This window comes from Triturus cristatus, chromosome 1_2 (assembly GCF_964204655.1).
Source record: "Triturus cristatus chromosome 1_2, aTriCri1.1, whole genome shotgun sequence".
NCBI classification, from domain to species: domain Eukaryota; kingdom Metazoa; phylum Chordata; class Amphibia; order Caudata; family Salamandridae; genus Triturus; species Triturus cristatus.
The window spans coordinates 106,709,931-106,728,497 of record NC_140580.1 but is presented as its reverse complement, the minus strand read 5'-3'; the positions used below and the strand labels follow the sequence as shown (position 1 = coordinate 106,728,497).

At 44.2% G+C, this 18,567-nt stretch overlaps 1 protein-coding gene across 2 annotated transcripts in view; it reads left to right on the top strand.

Moving 5' to 3' along the window:
- The window catches only part of LOC146866908 (uncharacterized), a 783,565-nt gene that overhangs the window by 642,132 nt on the left and 122,866 nt on the right, over positions 1 to 18,567 (top strand). The window lies entirely within an intron of this gene.

The following is an 18,567-nucleotide window of genomic DNA, read 5'->3' as shown; positions in this document are numbered from 1 at the left end:
CATGACTGGTTTGAGCAGTATGAGAGGGCCGACCAAACATTCTTTGCACACTCAGGAGTGGGTAAACCACTCCTTCACTGCTCAAAAAGTAGAGCCGCCCCGCCCACCCGCCTGCCCGCAATGCACAAAGGAGACATAAAATGGTAATAACTTTTAGTTATTACCATTTTATGTTTTGACTTTTGCACTGCGAGAAAGCAGTGGGGAAACGCTCTTCCGCCTTAGTGAAGGAGCCTCCCCTGTGCACAACATCGCAGTTACTCACTATAATAGACAAGAAGAAACATGAAACACATAGCATATTGCTAACATGCAAATGTAACATGTCATTTCTGGTGACACACATGGTGAGGAAGATGACGAAGAACCTGAGGAAAATGTTAAAGTGGGTCCTCCTAGAATTGAGAAACCACAGCAAGAATTCCTGTCGCAGGGGCAGGCACACACATATCACAAACAACAAAAAAGGGGAAAAGAACATTGGCTAAAAACAGGAGAATAATTGCTGTCACCCATCTTCAATCAAGCCTGAAAAAATGCTCCTTGCAACAAAGCCATCATCAAATATACAGCTTGGGACATGAATGAATGAAAGAAATAGTTTACTGCATGATTGGTTAAAATCATCACAATATTTTCAAAAGAAGACTAAAAGACAGTGCATGGTAAGGAGCCTGTCCCGAAAAGTAACAATAAATCTGATAGATACATCTAGACACGAGACTGGATCTGAATACATTCTCCACAGCATGTCTGCGTGCCACACAACTTCTTATTGATGTCATTATATGATGTGATGTGGACGGAGTCCATATAACCCCCTCGCTGATGTGCTGATGTCTTTTCCACACTTGCCATGCAGACCCGCAGCGGTCAGAGGGCCGTTTTTCGGCCCATCTCCACATTTTTGTGTGAGAAACAGTGTGCTTTTGCAATGATCTTGTGTCTGTCACAGATCCTCATACCATCTGTTTGTGGTGCCTGGGAGACCACCTTGACTTGGAAAAGTGTGGTTCCTGTCAGCGTCTTCGGCCAAAGGTGTTGAGAGAGCATGGAATGAAACTTCTGGTGGCACAACTATCTGCGGGACTGCAGCAGTATCAGTCCTCGTCGAAGTCTGATGACCGGTCGAGGAGCCGTTCGGGCGAGGGGCCATCTCCGTTGAAGGAGGCTCTGAAGCCCCAACTGTCAAAACTTAAGTAAGTTTCTGAACACTGTATCCCATCCTTTAATTGTAGAGCATTCTACGGAGTCAACCCTGCACCTCCCTAAATATCCTGTAGCCGGGGCGACTCTATCCCAAATGCAGGAATATTAAGTTTCCCTGCAAAAAGTCTTTGGGCCTCAATTCCCCACTGGCACACTTTCTATCCCCAAGGAGGCAGGAGGTGCCCCTACTGGATCCTCACCATCGGTTTCGTCTTCGGTGCCAGTCGAGCAATCTGAATCCATTTTCCGATATGAGATGGCACCGGTGTACAGCCCTTCGAGGATTTGCCTTTGGCATCGGAGTCAGGTCAGCCCATGACATCAGCAGCGCCAATTGATGCTGCACTAAGTACTCTTCCTAACATCGACACATTGCCGCACCGGCAACACACAGCATCGGATGAAGCGTCGATGGAGTCGTCCGCTTCAGACAACGCTCCGTCTGCACCTATGCAGCCTGTTTTTGCTCTTTCTATAGGAATGCACGGGTTAGAAACTGAAGGGGAGAGTATAGGGTGTCAGTACCCTTTGAAGAATACTGTCCAGCCTCCCTTGGAGGGAAATTGGCTGACTGACCTGGGTGAGGCTAGTGGTCTTCAGTCCTCCCCAGTTACAGATTTGCTTTCTCCACCTGGAATGGCAACATAGGTGAGTTCCTGTTATGCTGAGATATTAAGGAGACAAAAAAACAACACTAGGTCTTGGCTCAAATCAGTAAGGCTGAGCCTTAACTATACAAAACAAACACAATTGCCAATACTGATAATGCTTCCAACAATACTTTAAAGGTGCATAGAAATGAAGTCCATGAAAACCCTATTTATCATTTGAATTCTTTCAAATTCATTCCAGACAATCTTTTTTTTTTTTTTTTTTATAAGAAGAAACCTTTATTACACATTAAAGAGATACAAACAAGGGCCTACAACCACAAGGGCCGGCCGCTAGAAAGCTCGGGAGCCAGCAAGGCAACTCCATACATTCAAATGAGCCAGAAGCAAAAGCTCCCGAAAGTTCGAAAGCACATATAACAGGCCGCGGCCATAGTCCAAGGGCGATCAAAAAGGACGGTTTCATATTTTCTAAAAAAAAAGGAAAAAAAACCAACAATAACACACAAACAAGGCAATGAGAGTCCGAAATAGCAGCTTGCGCTCCCCAGGACGGGGGAAGATCCACATTATCTGGAATAACTCTTGACAGGAGGTGGTAGTGGGGGGCGGCGGAGAAGAGGACAAAGCATGCACAATTACGTAGAATGTGCGGCTAGGGGGACAAAGCGACGTCGACCTCTCGCGGCAGAGGCGGAGCGCAGATATTCCCACGATAGGAATTCCATGGACCCCACACCTTAGTCCACCTCCCAGGCTTGCCTCTCGCCACATACACCGTCTTCTCCCTGAACATACACCAATCCATATTCTCCTTCCATACCGAAATCGTAGGCGGCCTCGGGGAACCCCACAACTGTGCGATATTGCGCTTAGCCACCATGTACCCCAAAGTCACCCACTGCGTCTGCGCCGCATTATAGTCATTTGGCTCCCAGACATTCAGCAAACACCTCCTGGCCTCTGGTAACAAAGCGACATGCGTGACTTCCTCCATTACAGTATGTACCCCGTTCCAAAATCGTACAACCTCCGAACATTCCCATAGGATATGAAGAAAGGTACCCAACAAGCCACAGCCACGCGTACACAGTCCATCCCTCGAATAACCCATACGTATCAAACCAGGCCCTGTGACATACACTCTATGGAGTATCTTCAGCTGCACAAATCTAATGCGGGCCGGGATCGCCACCTCTTTCGGGGAGGCCACCGCCGATACCCAATCCTCATCGTCCAGTTCCAATCCGTCGGCCGTCAACGCCTCCCGCAGATGGGTCAGCAAGTCCGTACGATCATTAATAAGTTTTTTATAGATCAGGGAAATGGTGCTGTCGGGCACATAGCCGTCTAACACCCTATCTTCCAACGGGGAATATTCTGGGATAGCAGCAACATCCGGAAAAACCGAACACAGCGCATGGTGGACCTGTGCATATCGGAAGTACTCCCTATCATTTAATTTGTATTCAGTTTTGAGCATTTCAAACGTTTTAAAGGATCCTTCCGCCCAGAGGTCACCCACCTTACTTATACCAATCATATCCCATTTCTCAAAGCCTTTCGTTTTCCACAGACAACCCAAGCGCTGGGAGGCATACAACGGCGTCGCTCGAGTCAAGCGATCCCTCCACCCCATCGCAGCATTCGCCGCATGCCACACGCGTACCGCAACTTGCGTTGGTCCTGTCAACCGTGCATCCGGAGTCGCCGAATACAGTGCCCTATTGTAATCCCCGCCCGGAAGTAATAACTTATCCATCTCGAAGGCCGGATTCAAAGCAGGACCGTATATCCCGTGGTTCACCGCCGCCAATTGAGACGCCCAATAGTATCTTTTAATATTGGGGAGGGCAACACCCCCATCATGCCAAGGGAGTGTCAACTTGGCGAGAGCGATCCTCGGTCGCCCGTCCCAAAACAGTTGGCGCTGGAGACCCTCCACCTCACGGAAGTAACGGGCCGGCACGACATCTAGCGTATTTTGTAAAGCGTACAAAAAGCGAGGCAGCGACATCATTTTAAACAATGCCGCCCGTCCGAGCGGCAAGAGCGGAAGCCGTCGCCACCTCGCGACGTCGGCCTTCAATCGCTGGAGTGGAGGGAGAAGGTTTCGCTCATAGCGGACCGCGGGGTCCAGTGATATGAAGATTCCCAAATATTTGAACCCCAATGTAGCGATCTGAATAGGGCACCCCCGCGGCAGGAGGGGGGCCTCGCCCGAGAGGACGTAAACACATGACTTGGCCCAGTTGATAACCAGGCCAGAATTACGACCGAAGGAATTCAATACGTCCACCAATACAATTAGCGACTGTCGAGGAGAGGTGAGATACAGAAGAATGTCATCCGCATAAAGGGAGACACGGTCCTCAAATTCCAGTGTCCATCTAATGCCCCGCAACGACGGCTCCCAACGCAACCAGGCAGCGATAGGTTCCAAAGAAAGTGCGAAGAGAAGGGGCGACAACGGACAGCCCTGTCGCGTACCTCTCCCCAGCGCGAAGGGAGCCAACGCCCTACCATTCACCACAACCTGCGCCAATGGGTCAGCGTATAGCAATTTTACCCACCCAATGAATTCAGGGCCAAACCCGAATTTAGCTAACGCAGCCCAAATATACGGCCACTCTAAAGTATCGAACGCCATGGTAGCGTCCAAAGACGCCAAGATGGCCGGCTCACGCATAAATTCCGCTCTAGCAAGCACACCATGCAACCGCCTCAGGTTCAGGGCGGTATTACGATGAGGTATAAAACCGGACTGGTCCTGATGAATCAAGTCGCCCACGACCCGAACCAGTCGATTGGCCAATACCTTAGCCAGAATTTTGGGTTCCGCGTTCAACAACGAGATAGGCCTGTAGGAGGCACAGCAGTATCGCGGCTTCACCTCTTTATGTATCACAACTATGGTAGCGAGACGTTGGTCAAGGGGGAGGGAGCCCGCCGCCCGTGCAGCGAGGAACATGTCACGGAGATATGGTGCTATCTTATCTGGACGCAACTTATATAGTTCAATGGGGAGACCATTGGGACCCATGGCCTTACCAGAAGTGATCGAGCGAATGGCCAGAGCAATCTCATCCGGCGACAACTTCGCCTCCATCAATATGCTATCAGCCTCCGAGAGGGACGGCAATGCAATATCTCTAAGTAACAGATGAGAGTCCTCCTCCGAGCACCCAGAGACCGGGGAGTATACCCCACGGAAGTAATCCGCGAAGCAGTCAACAATTTTTACCGGGTCAGTCACACACACGCCATCCACTCTCTCCACAACCGGCACCACTCTACTCGCTCTCTCCTTCCTGTCCAACCAAGCAATCAACTTTCCGGCCTTATCTCCCACATCATACAGTCGTCCTTGTTGCTCTCTACTCATCCTTTTAGCAACATCCGTGACCAGCGCTCTATAATCTGACTGTTTAAGGCTGAGAACGTGCAATTTCTCATCCGTGACACCCCGCTCCAAATCCCCCTCCATCTCAGCTATGTCAGTTTCCAGGCGGACCACCTCTTCCCTCCCGCACCTCCCAGCATGGGAAATAAGAGACAAGGCATGCCCCCGGATCACCGTTTTATAACCTTCCCATAGGGAGACAGCAGACGACACTGACCCTACATTATCATTGAAGTAGTGATCAATGGACTTAACCAGTTCAGCGCGAACATTAGGGTTACGTAAATACCAGGGGTTAATTGGTGCTACTCTTCCCTCTGCCCCAGGAACAACCTCCATCTGCAACAATAGAGGGGAATGGTCAGAGATACCTCGGGCCAAATGACGCACCTCCCCGATCATTCCAGCCTGGAACGCTGGCATAAGTATATAATCAAGTCTCGAGAGACTCCCGTGGGCCCCCGAGTGGAAGGTGTATTGTGCCTGTCCCGGGTGCATCAGTCTCCAGCAATCTATAAGTCCTAAAGTATCTAGAAAGCCACCCAGCCAGGCCGGGGCTCTAGGGAGATCCCTGGGGGGGTGACGGTCCTCCATACCAGATACAACAGCGTTAAAATCACCCCCTAACACCAGAACCCCCCCAGGGAGTCCCAGGACCAAACGCCCCAAATCCGCAAATGTAGCCGTCTGCAATCCCGGTGGCACATAAACAGCAACGAGCGAAACAGTTCTACCCTCCCATCTCCCCACCAATGCTGCATATCGCCCTCTATCATCGTGGAGCACCTCGTCCACCTCCAACGGGAGAGAGGCCCTGACCAAGATACCCACCCCCCTAGAGCCAGAAGTGAAACCAGAGTGAACAGCAAGGCGATAGCCCCGCCTATTCAGGGCATGGAAGGAGTTCCCAATCAGATGCGTCTCCTGCAGGAAAACAATGTCGGGCGAGATCCGTTTCAAAAACTGCAACACCACCCCGCTCTTGATCCTATCCCCCAGTCCGTTCACATTCCATGAAAGTATTCTCAATCCCTTACCCCCCACCCCGCTCCCGTGCATGATGCCCACATCCCGGAGAACACAACCAGGACAAATCAGCAGCTAACCTCATGTTGCCTTGTGAAACAAACAAACATTCCCCAACTCCCCCCCTCCCCACCAACCTTCCCGTTACAACTCCCCCCACCCTGCACCCCTGCGTGAGCCCATGTAGCCCCCCCAACTTGCAGTGTGCCTGTCACCCTAACATTAACTACGCTACAAAAAGAAAACCCAGAGGAGGAAAGAGCCTCACTGAGCACCCCACAACCCCCGGGCATTGAAGGATAAGGCGCTGAATAGAAACACCAAACCAAAATATGGAAGTGCCATCACAATAGTCAGTCACCGGGAACCAAAAGTCTACTCCTGTTCAGCCGAGCCCACTCCGTTCCCTTCGGTCTGTCCCTCTCGACGTCGTTGCTGAGGCAGGGTATCAAGCCAATCTCCAACCTCCTCTGGCCGATCAAAGAAGTGCGTCCGATCCTCAAACTCAACCCGCAACCTGGCCGGAAAGAGCATCGCATATTTCAGGTCCATGTCTCTCAGTCGCCGATTGACACCCATGAACTCCTGTCGCTGCTTTTGGATCAATTGTGTGAAGTCCGGGTAGAAACTTATATGAGTGTTCTCGAACTTCGTTGGCCCACTCACCCTCGAGGCCTGCAGTATAGCATCCCTGGCCCTGAAATGAAAAATTCTGGCGATGATGGGCCGTGGGGGAGCGCCCGGTTTGGGCTTACCACCCGGAACTCTATGGGCCCGCTCAACCGCAAAGAATTTACTCAAGCCTTTGGGTGCGAGATGGTTGATCACAAGGTCTTCCACAAAGAGGTCAGCTGCAGGGACCTCCGATTTCTCCGGCACCCCGATTATGCGCACATTATTCCGCCGAGCCCTACTTTCAAAATCCTCCAGTCGACGGACAGACAAAGCAGTGGACGTCCGCAGATTACGGACCTCGGCTTGCAGGTCAGACACGTCCGTTACCAGACTCGACGTCGTCAGACCCAAGGATTTGACCTTTTCATTCGTTTGTGAAAGGTCCGCTCTGACTAGTTTAACATCGATCAAAACTGTGTCCAATTTATGGGCCAATGTATCGAATCGCTGGCCGACCGCCGCTTTCATCTCCTCGATGGCACCCATGACGTCCTGCAATGTTAACTCCGTTGACGATCCCGGGCCATCCTTGGGTCTCTCCGGCGACTTATGCGGGCCAACAGGGGAACCTCTCGACTGGGTATAGCGGTCCATGTTGTTAGCTTGGGTATGAGCTCCCCGCCTAGTCGTCTTGGATTTTTGCTTATCCCCGTCCAATCTAGCCGCCATTGTCTGATGGTCGTCAAGGGTGTCGGCCACCAACACGATGAGCGATCACCGGAGAACCAATCTAGGAAGCCTCGGAGACCCCAAGGGGTAGTCCCAGCTAGTGTCCAAGAGCAGGCAGGTTACCCAATCGTCCCACTAGAAATGTGTGCTGACAATCCAAGGCTCCTCAGTTTCAGCGAGGAGACCCGAAACCGAAAGTAGGGGGTGCGCACCAGCCCAAGTCCTGCATGCCGTTGTTGTTCACTTTCTGCCCGGGCACCATGCCAACTCGAGTCCGGGGCAAGGTCCGGAGTGGGCCGCCAACTTGGAATCGATACTATTCCGGCTCCCGATGTCCGATTTGAATTTGGACAGCAGATATCACCTCCACGTAGGTTCGCCCGTAGAAGCCCGTCGATAGAATCAGGATAAATTCAGGATAGACGTGGGAGGTTGTGGAGGCCCTCGGGAGCCCTGTGCCTACGCGGCCATCTTGGTTGCGCGCTAGGCTCCTCCTCATATTCCAGACAATCTTAATAGACTATATATTTTCTAGTAAATCTTTTCGAACTTTTTATCATTTTAAAAAAACACATGAACAATACAATACCTTCTGTACACTAGACATGAACAACTCTCATTTCCCACATTCTATACTTCAGACAATTCTCAATCCCCATTCACACCCATTTATACCCCATACAAAACTACAGCCAAAAATACACACAACCTGGCTACGTAAAATTGTTTACTAATCTTTTTCAATGCCAGGTATCTAAAGTCCAAACAACCGAAAGCTCCAGAAATTATCTTTCAAGTGCACTTCTCACCTAAATAGACATTTTTTGAAATTAAACATCAATTTTACAGTGCACAAAAGCAAGCACAATCTACAATGGATTGTTTGGCACACCAAAAAACAAAAAGGTCGACGCATTTCAAACCCACTTCTAAAGGGGTTCTCTTCAGGACCACAGTGGCTGTAACAAAGAAAACGGAAAAACTTACTACCCAGACAACAACAAATTGATTTAACTTAATCTATCAAGTGCCAAACACCAGTAACTTGCCAGCTTACCTCTTAAAGTCATAAATCAATCCACTATTCTTTTCACCACAAATCTAAAAATAAACAAAGAACGAAAGAAAAAGCAAATCAAATAAGAACGTTTGTCATCAGTTAGAAATAGTCTTAAGCCTTATCTCAGTGAAAGTAAAGTGAACTTACAGTGTACAAAAATGTGAGTTTTCACACACTCCTTAAATGGAACGAAGCACGAGTTCTGCAAGAGAACAAACGAGCATGTAACACATGGCCTGCTGACTCGATGAGCAAAGAAGTGACTTTTTAGAGTTACATCCGAGGGTTACCTTCAATGCGCGTCAAAACGCGAATACAGAAGCTAGGGCATTCTTCCGGCTGCGTTCGATTTCAAAAATACGTTCGCTTCCAAATCGTTCAATTTGCACTTGTTGCCTCTGTAAAATCAGAGAAATCTGACTTTAAAGTGGGAAAACCGACTCCTTGGTTCTCATGTCTTGGAATATCTTGCGACCGGCAAACATCCGTTTTTAACTCTTTGATCTATATCCACGCTCGGGGTGAAGTTATACATACCTTTTTCCAAGCAGCGACGTCACTTCATTTACCGATCCATCATTTAGTTCGCAAAACGCGGTTGTCAAGCGCTATCTGCGTGCGGCCATCAATAAATTCCTTATTGATGTTTACCTTGTGGAATTATGGGTAATTTGCTCAATGCTTCTGGGAAACGTAGTTTTCAATGGACAATTATTGCTATAGCACATAGAGAAGCTTCCATTCAGGTATCTTTATATGATTTACTCTTAAGAACCAGCTGGCTTGTATGACGATGACCATTTAAATACCAAATACAGAAAGGACATACAGCCAATATGTGCCTTAGACCATTATTAAGGCACTTTTATCAGGCGGCGTAAACCTTAAGCCAGACAGAAAAAGTTGTTTTATCAGGTGAAAACAATTCTTTTGTCAGATGCAAAAAAATTACAAACTGGGCCTGATGTTTATAATTTTTACAATTCAGCAAATTCATTTAGCCCGTTCATAGCTGTGTTAAATGTGACAATCAACATTGCCTCATGTTGGCTCCATTTCTGATCCAGATTGCCCCCTCTTGCATCTGGTTCCAATTTCGAAATCACTGTCCATTTAAGGTCTCTTTACGTATGACCTGTCGTTTTCCAATGATTAACTAGAGGTGCTGTTGCCACATTTTTTCTGATCCTAGATTTGTGTTGGGTGATTCTCTGACAAATCTCTTGATTTGTCTTCCCGATATATAACTTTGGGCATGGACACAATATCCCATAAACTACAAATTTAGATTTGCAGTTAGTAAAGCTGTCATGCTTCCAATGTATACCATTGTGGGAGAACAGAGAACTTTCAATTGTCTGCTCACAGCAGGAACAAGAGCCACATTTGTGATGACCGCTCACTGGAGCTAAACCTATGTAGTTTCTTAAAGTTGGTTTAGGCGGTTTGGGTAACAACGCACGCACCACATGATTGGCGATACTTTTCTCTTTCTTGAATGCAAAAAGCAGACCATTGTAAAAAGATTGATCCAAATTCTTAATCAAGTGCCAGTTTTGATGAATGATTTTCTTGAATTGATTTGAATTAGGACAAAATGTGGACACACAGACCACTTTGTCAATAGATGTTAGTTGTTTCTTTTGTATGAGTGTCTCACGTGGTGTCCACCACGCTCTTTTCATGGCATTCTTTAGTAATTTCTTAGGATATCCTCGGTCTAATAACCTGCCCAGTAGGTTATTAGCGTGTAGAAAATATTCATCTTTGTAGTGGCAGTTACGTCGAATTCTTAAAAAGTGCCCAAAGGGCAAGTTTTATTTTAGACTTCTGAGATGATTACTTGTGTAATATAGTGACTTGTTCCTGTCTGTTAACTTTTTGAATAAAGTTGTAACCAGACCACCGTCTGACGGATAGACTTCAACATCCAAAAAGGTCATTTGATGTTTAGATTGATTAAGGCTGAACTTGATGTCTTTTGTTCTTGCGTTTAACCAGTTGACATATTCAATAAGTTGTTCTTGTATTCCTGACCACACCAAAAAAAATCATCTATGTAACGCATCCAGTTCATAATGAACTGCTGAAATGGATTGTTATTATAGATGAATCTCTCTTCATACATTGCCATGAAAAGTATAGCTAATTCTGGGGCGAATTGACAGCCCATCGCAACTCCTTTGATTTGGTAGTAAAAATCATTGGAAAATGTGAAAAAATTCTTCTTTAGTGCAAAACTGGCCAACTGGATTATAAAATCCATAGGTACCCTTACTGGTCTAGTCCTTGTTTACAAAAGATGGATCAGTACCGCAATCCCTTCCTCCTGAGGGTTCTGTGTATATAATGAAACGACATCAAGGGTTACCATGATATCCTTGTTTACTTCAAATTTGATAGACTCCAACCTGTTGATGAAGGCCGTTGTATCTTGAAGATAAGATGGAACACTGTTCATAAATGGTTTTAGAAAAAAGTCCACATATTTTGAGATGGGCTCAATCACAGAATCGCAACCAGAGACGATCGGTCTCCCTGGAGGAGTTTTTTCATGAACTTTTGGCAGGACGTAAAACATTGGTATTCGTGGATGTTTATTTTGTAAAAATTCATATTCCTTGGGACCTAAAAATCCTTGGTCATAACCGGCCTTAAGGATGTCAAATAGTTATGTTATGTTATGTTATGTTATTTATTCTTTTGTATAGCGCAACGGTTACTCAAAAAGAGTGTCCCGGCGCTTTTAGGTAAGGGGAACAGATTTCAGAATAACACAACACAGCTAAAAGAGGTTAAAAGATAAACAAAAAGAAAGCAAAACTAGTTGGCCCTGAAGTTCAACCGTTGGATTGCCAGTGATTTTTTTTATAGCATTCTTCATCTTTCAATTGTCTCAAGACTTCCACTGTGTAGCTGGTTGAATCCCAAACTACCAGGGCGCCGCCTTTGTCCGCTTGCTTTATGACTATTAATGTATCTTTAGGGAAACGATAGCTTCTTTTTGTTCTTTCGAAATATTGTAATTCACAAACCTTTTATTTTTCTCCATATTTGAAATGACTGACAATACAGCTTTCTCAAAAGTAATAACTTCCTTTGGTATTTTATTTGAAGCCGGACAAAACGATGATTTTTTTCGGAGGCCTGTTACCTCTATATTGTTTTGAAAAGTCTGTTCAGTGCAAAAGTTTTTAAGCGAATTTTTCGGCAAAATTCAATTGCTTCTGTTTTTAATTTGATAAAATCCGTAGGTCTTGAAGGGACGAAGGTTAACCCTTTTTCTAAGATGCTATTTTCAGCTTCAGTAAGAGAATGTTCGGACAAATTGAAAATGGGAGACTGATTTAATTTTTGTAATATTGTCTCCGAGTCGTCATCTCCCATGGTTGATTGTTGAATCGGTTGCGACCTCTTTGTCTCTGTTGTCCTCTTCCTAAAAAAGGAGTAGGCTGTTGTTGGTGACTATTGCCTCTTCTATTAGTATTAGGGCGGCCTTCGCTACTGTCTGTTTCGCCTCCAGAGGACGATGATGTGTCCGGAAAGGTGATGAACTTGTGCCTAGATCTTCCTTGGAATTCAGAAAGAAACTTGCGGGATTCTGTTCGCGTGTAAAAATCAGTTTGTAAGAAAGGATAAACGTTTTCCAGAGAGAAGTTCTTTTTATCTTTTTCAAACTCATTCTCTTTTTGATTTACTCCTCTAGAGGCGAAACAGACAGACTAATAGGAGAGGCAATAGTCACCAACAACAGCCTACTCCTTTTTTAGGAAGAGGACAACAGAGACAAAGAGGTCGCAACCGATTCAACAATCAACCATGGGAGATGACGACTCTGAGACAATATTACAAAAATTAAATCAGTCTCCCATTTTCAATTTGTCCGAACGTTCGCTTACTCAAGCTGAAAATAGCATCTTTGAAAAAGGGTTAACCTTCGTCCCTTCAAGACCTACGGATTCTATCAAATTAAAGACAGAAGCAATTGAATTTTGCCGAATAATTCGCTTAAAAACTTTTTTCACTGAACAGACTTTTCAAAACAATATAGAGGTAACAGGCCTCCGAAAAAAATCATCGTTTTGTCCGGCTTCAAATAAAATACCAAAGGAAGTTATTACTTTTGAGAAAGTTGTATTGTCAGCCATTTCAAATATGGAGAAAAATAAAAAGTTTGTGAATTACAATATTTCGAAAGAACAAAAAGAAGCTATCGTTTCCCTAAAGAATGATACATCAATAGTCATAAAGCAAGCGGACAAAGGCGGCGCCCTGGTAGTTTGGGATTCAGCCAGCTACACAGTGGAAGTCTTGAGACAATTGAAAGATGAAGAATGCTATAAAAAAAATCACTGCCAATCCAACGGTTGAACTTCAGGGCCAACTATTTGACATCCTTAAGGCCGGTTATGACCAAGGATTTTTAGGTCCCAAGGAATATGAATTTTTACAAAATAAACATCCACGAATACCAGTGTTTTACGTCCTGCCAAAAGTTCATGAAAAAATGAAAAAACTCCTCCAGGGAGATCGATCGTCTCTCGTTGCGATTCTCTAATTGAGCCCATCTCAAAATATGTGGACTTTTTTCTAAAACCATTTATGAACAGTGTTCCATCTTATCTTCAAGATACAACAGCCTTCATCAACAGGTTGGAGTCTATCAAATTTGAAGTAAACAAGGATATCATGGTAACCCTTGATGTTGTTTCATTATATACACAGATCCCTCAGGAGGAAGGGATTGCGGTACTGATCCATTTTTTGTAAACAAGGACTAGACCAGTAAGGGTACCCACGGATTTTATAATCCAGTTGGCCAGTTTTGCACTAAAGAAGAATTTTTTCACGCTTTCCAATGATTTTTACTACCAAATCAGAGGAGTTGCGATGGGCTGTCCATTCGCCCCAGAATTAGCTGTACTTTTCGTGGCAATGTATGAAGAGAGGTTCATTTATAACAACAATCCATTTCAGCAGTTCATTACGAACTGGATGCGTTACATAGATGATATTTTTTTGGTGTGGTCAGGAACACAAGAACAACTTATCGAATTTTTCAACTGGTTAAATGCAAGAACAAAATATATCAAGTTCAGCCTTAATCAATCTAAACATCAAATTACATTTTTGGATGTTGAAGTCTATCCGTCAGACGGTGGTCTGGTTACAACTTTATTAAAAAAATTAACAGACAGGAACAAGTCTCTACATTACACAAGTAATCATCCCAGAAGTCTAAAACAAAACTTGCCCTTTGGGCAGTTTTTAAGAATTCAATGTAACTGCCACTACAAAGATGAATATTTTCTACACGCTAATAACCTACTGGGCAGGTTATTAGACCGAGGATATCCTAAGAAATTACTAAAGAATGCCATGAAAAGAGCGTGGTGGACACCACGTGAGACACTCATACAAAAGAAACAACTAACATCTATTGACAAAGTGGTCTGTGTGTCCACATTTTGTCCTAATTCAAATCAATTCAAGAAAATCATTCATAAAAACTGGCACTTGATTAAGAATTTGGATCAATCTTTTTACAATAGTCCGCTTTTTGCATTCAAGAAAGAGAAAAGTATCGCCAATCATGTGGTGTGTGTGTTGTTACCCAAACCGCCTAAACCAACTTTAAGAAACTACATAGGTTTAGCTCCAGTGAGCGGTCTTCACAAATGTGGCTCTTGTTCCTGCTGTGAGCAGACAATTGTCCCACAATGGTATACATTGGAAACATGACAGCTTTACTAACTGCAAATCTAAATTTGTAGTTTATGGGATATTGTGTCCTGCCCAAAGTTATATATCGGGAAGACAAATCAAGAGATTCGTCAGAGAATCACCCAACACAAATCTAGGATCAGAAAAAATGTGGAAACAGCACCTCTAGTTAATCATTGGAAAACGGTCATACGGAAAGAGACCTTAAATGGACAGTGATTTCGAAATTGGAACGAGATGCAAGAGGGGGCAATCTGGATCAGAAATTGAGCCAACGTGCGGCAATGTTGATTGTCAAATTTAACACAGCTACGAACGGGCTAAATGAATTTGCTGAATTGTATAAATTATAAACATCCGGCCCGGTTTGTAATTTTTTCCATCTGACAAAAGAATTGTTTTCACCTGATAAAACAACTCTTTCTGTCTGGCTTAAGGTTTACGCTGCCTGATAAAAGTGCCCTAATAATGGTCTAAGGCACATATTGGCTGTATGTCCTTTCTGTATTTGGTATTTAAATGGCCATCGCCATACAAGCCAGCTGGTTCTTAAGAGTAAATCATATAAAGATTCCTGAATGCAAGCTTCTCTATGTGCTATAGCACTAATTGTCCATTGAAAACTACGTTTCCCAGAAGCATTGAGCAAATTACCCATAATTCCACAAAGTAAACTTCAATACGGAATTTATTGATGGCCGCAAGAAGATAGCGTTTCACAACCGCGTTTTGCGAACTAAATGATGGATCAGTAAATGAAGTGACGTCGTTGCTTTGAAAAAGTTATGTATAACTTCACCCCGAGCGTGAATATAGATCAAAGAGTTAAAAACTGATGTTTGCTGGTCGCAAGATATTACAAGACATAAGAACCAAGGATTCGGTTTTCCCACTTTAAAGTCAGATTTCTCTGATTTTACAGAGGCAACAAGTGCAAATTGAACGATTAGGAAGCGAACGTATTTTTGAAATCGAACGCAGGCGGAAGAATGCCCTAGCTTCTGTATTCGCGTTTTGACGCGCATTGAAGGTAACCCTCGGATGTAACTCTAAAAAGTCACTTTGCTCATCGAGTCAGCAGGCCATGTGTTACATACTCGTTTGTTCTCTTGCAGAACTCGTGCTTCGTTCCATTTAAGAAGTGTGTGAAAACTCACATTTTTGTACACTGTAAGTTCACTTTACTTTCACTGAGATAAGGCTTAAGACGATTTCTAACTGATGACAAACGTTCTTATTTGATTTGCTTTTTCCTTCGTTCTTTGTTTATTTTTAGATTTGTGGTGAAAAGAATAGTGGATTGATTTATGACTTTAAGAGGTAAGCTGGCTAGTTACTGGTGTTTGGCACTTGATAGATTAAGTTAAATCAATTTGTTGTTGTCTGGGTAGTAAGTTTTTCCGTTTTCTTTGTTACAGCCACTGTGGTCCTGAAGAGAACCCCTTAAGAAGTGGGTTCGAAACGTGTCGACCCTTTTGTTTTTTGGTGTGCCAAACAAACCATTGTAGATTGTGCTTGCTTTTGTGCACTGTAAAATTGATGTTTAATTTAAAAAAATGTCTATTTAGGTGAGAAGTGCACTTGAAAGATAATTTCTGGAGCTTTCGGTTGTTTGGATTTTAGATACCTGGCATTGAAAAAGATTAGTAAACAATTTTAGGTAGCCAGGTTGTGTGTATTTTTGGCTGTAGTTTTGTATGGGGTATACATGGGTTTGAATGGGGATTGAGAAATGTCTGAAGTAGAGAATGTGGGAAATGAGAGTTGTTCATGTCTAGTGTACAGAAGGTATTGTATTGTTCTTGTGTTTTTTTTAAATGATAAAAAGTTTGAAAAGATTTACTAGAAAATATAAAGTCTATTAAGATTGTCTGGAATAAATTTGAAAGAATTAAAATGATAAATAGGGTTTTCATGGACTTCATTTCTATGCACCTTTAAAGTATTGTTGGAAGCATTATCAGTATTGGCAATTGTGTTTGTTTTGTATAGAGATATTAAGGAGGGCAGCTGTTGTCATAGATTGCCAGCTCCCCTCCGTGGAATTGTCCACAGACCCTTTGGAGGATGTTCCTCACCAGAGTAAGAAGGGAGTGGAGCCCTTACTTCCTTATGAGTCTCTCCACAGCATATTGTTGGGGTTTGGGCAAGGCCGGTAACAGGAATGCCTGTAGACTGTGCCATATCCCATAGGCATCAACCCGCCCATCGAGCCCCTGATTGTCTCGTAAAACATCAATCCACAAAAGGTCTGATTGTGAAAGAATCTACAGTCTCTGCGGACCCAAATGTCCTCCTTCTGGTTCCATCAAGCACTGAGTCAAGTTGACTGGAAAGTCGTGGGAGGAATATTTTCTCTTCAGTTAGTGAGCCATTACTGTCTTTGAATACTACATGCATTCTCAGCAGGTTTCCCCGAGCGTTATGGGACTCAGCAGAGAGTTTTCTGCCCTCTCTCCCGAAGGAAGCCAGAAGTGAACTGCTACAGTTGCTGCATTATGGCAGAGAAGCGGCAAAATTCACCATAAAATGTGGTATGGACACCACTGATTCCATGGGTAGAGCTATGGCTCAGTCAGTTTCACTACACAGACATGCTTGACATAGATTGCCAGCTCCCCTCCGTGGAATTGTCCACAGACCCTTTGGAGGATGTTCCTCACCAGAGTAAGAAGGGAGTGGAGCCCTTACTTCCTTATGAGTCTCTCCACAGCATATTGTTGGGGTTTGGGCAAGGCCGGTAACAGGAATGCCTGTAGACTGTGCCATATCCCATAGGCATCAACCCGCCCATCGAGCCCCTGATTGTCTCGTAAAACATCCATCCACAAAAGGTCTGATTGTGAAAGAATCTACAGTCTCTGCGGACCCAAATGTCCTCCTTCTGGTTCCATCAAGCACTGAGTCAAGTTGACTGGAAAGTCGTGGGAGGAATATTTTCTCTTCAGTTAGTGAGCCATTACTGTCTTTGAATACTACATGCATTCTCAGCAGGTTTCCCCGAGCGTTATGGGACTCAGCAGAGAGTTTTCTGCCCTCTCTCCCGAAGGAAGCCAGAAGTGAACTGCTACAGTTGCTGCATTATGGCAGAGAAGCGGCAAAATTCACCATAAAATGTGGTATGGACACCACTGATTCCATGGGTAGAGCTATGGCTCAGTCAGTTTCACTACACAGACATGCTTGACTGTGTCAGCCTGGGTTTTCAATGCCTGTACAGAGTAGCCTGAAAGATATGCCATTTGATGGTATACATTTATTTGGTGTGCGTTCTGAATCATGCTTTTGAAGGCTCTGTTTTCCTTCTTTTTTTCTGACTTGTGTAGATGGAAGTGTTTATTTATCACTGGCTTGCTGTCGGTATTCTTCTGCTTGTGACCAGTGTGATGTTTCTGCTTACTGCAGGAGTTTATGGTTGTTTCATTAACCTTGCAATTCTTTACACATTTTTGTCTTGTTCTTACTCTTATCATATACGATTATAGTAGTGCATTTATTCTCAAGTATAGTTGTGTTCTTTACACTATATTCTACAATATGTGGCTTTCTGGATTACTATTACTGCTTGGTGCACAAGTCGTGCTTTTCTCCTTCAACTCTGTCATAGACAGTTTTTCAGGTATACAGGCCTTGCAGTTTGCTTACTCTGCAGAAGGGCTCAAGAGTTAAAACTTTCATGGAGCATTCCGAAACTGTGTGGAGTACTTTTTGTATGCTATGTCAGCATTTCTAAATGTATATATGCTGAGATGGGGGTACAGAGTTCCACCCTCTGTGTCGGGTTATTTATCTGACTTTCCATATCATACATTTGTGACGTTTAGTACCCCTTGTTAGGTGCCTTTGAAAATTGTATCTCCATGGGAGTATCGGTATATATGATCATTGTTAGCCACAAGATTATCTCCTCTATAGAGCCTTCAAACACTTTGTGCTTTGCTCTTCGTGTTCTGTCTTATATCTAGTGCTGTTTGATTAGCTTTTCCACCCCTTCATGTAGAACATGATTGGTATGTACATGTCTATTGGTCATGATTGTTTCTTTTCTTGGGATTATGTTATGTTAATATTGGTCTCCAGGGAGACGTGTCCGTCCATTCTACTCCTTCTCTTATTAAGGGTACTTAATACTCTTGACTCTTTTCAAGCTGTTATAACACTTTGCGTTATTACTAAGATTTCTTCTTTCT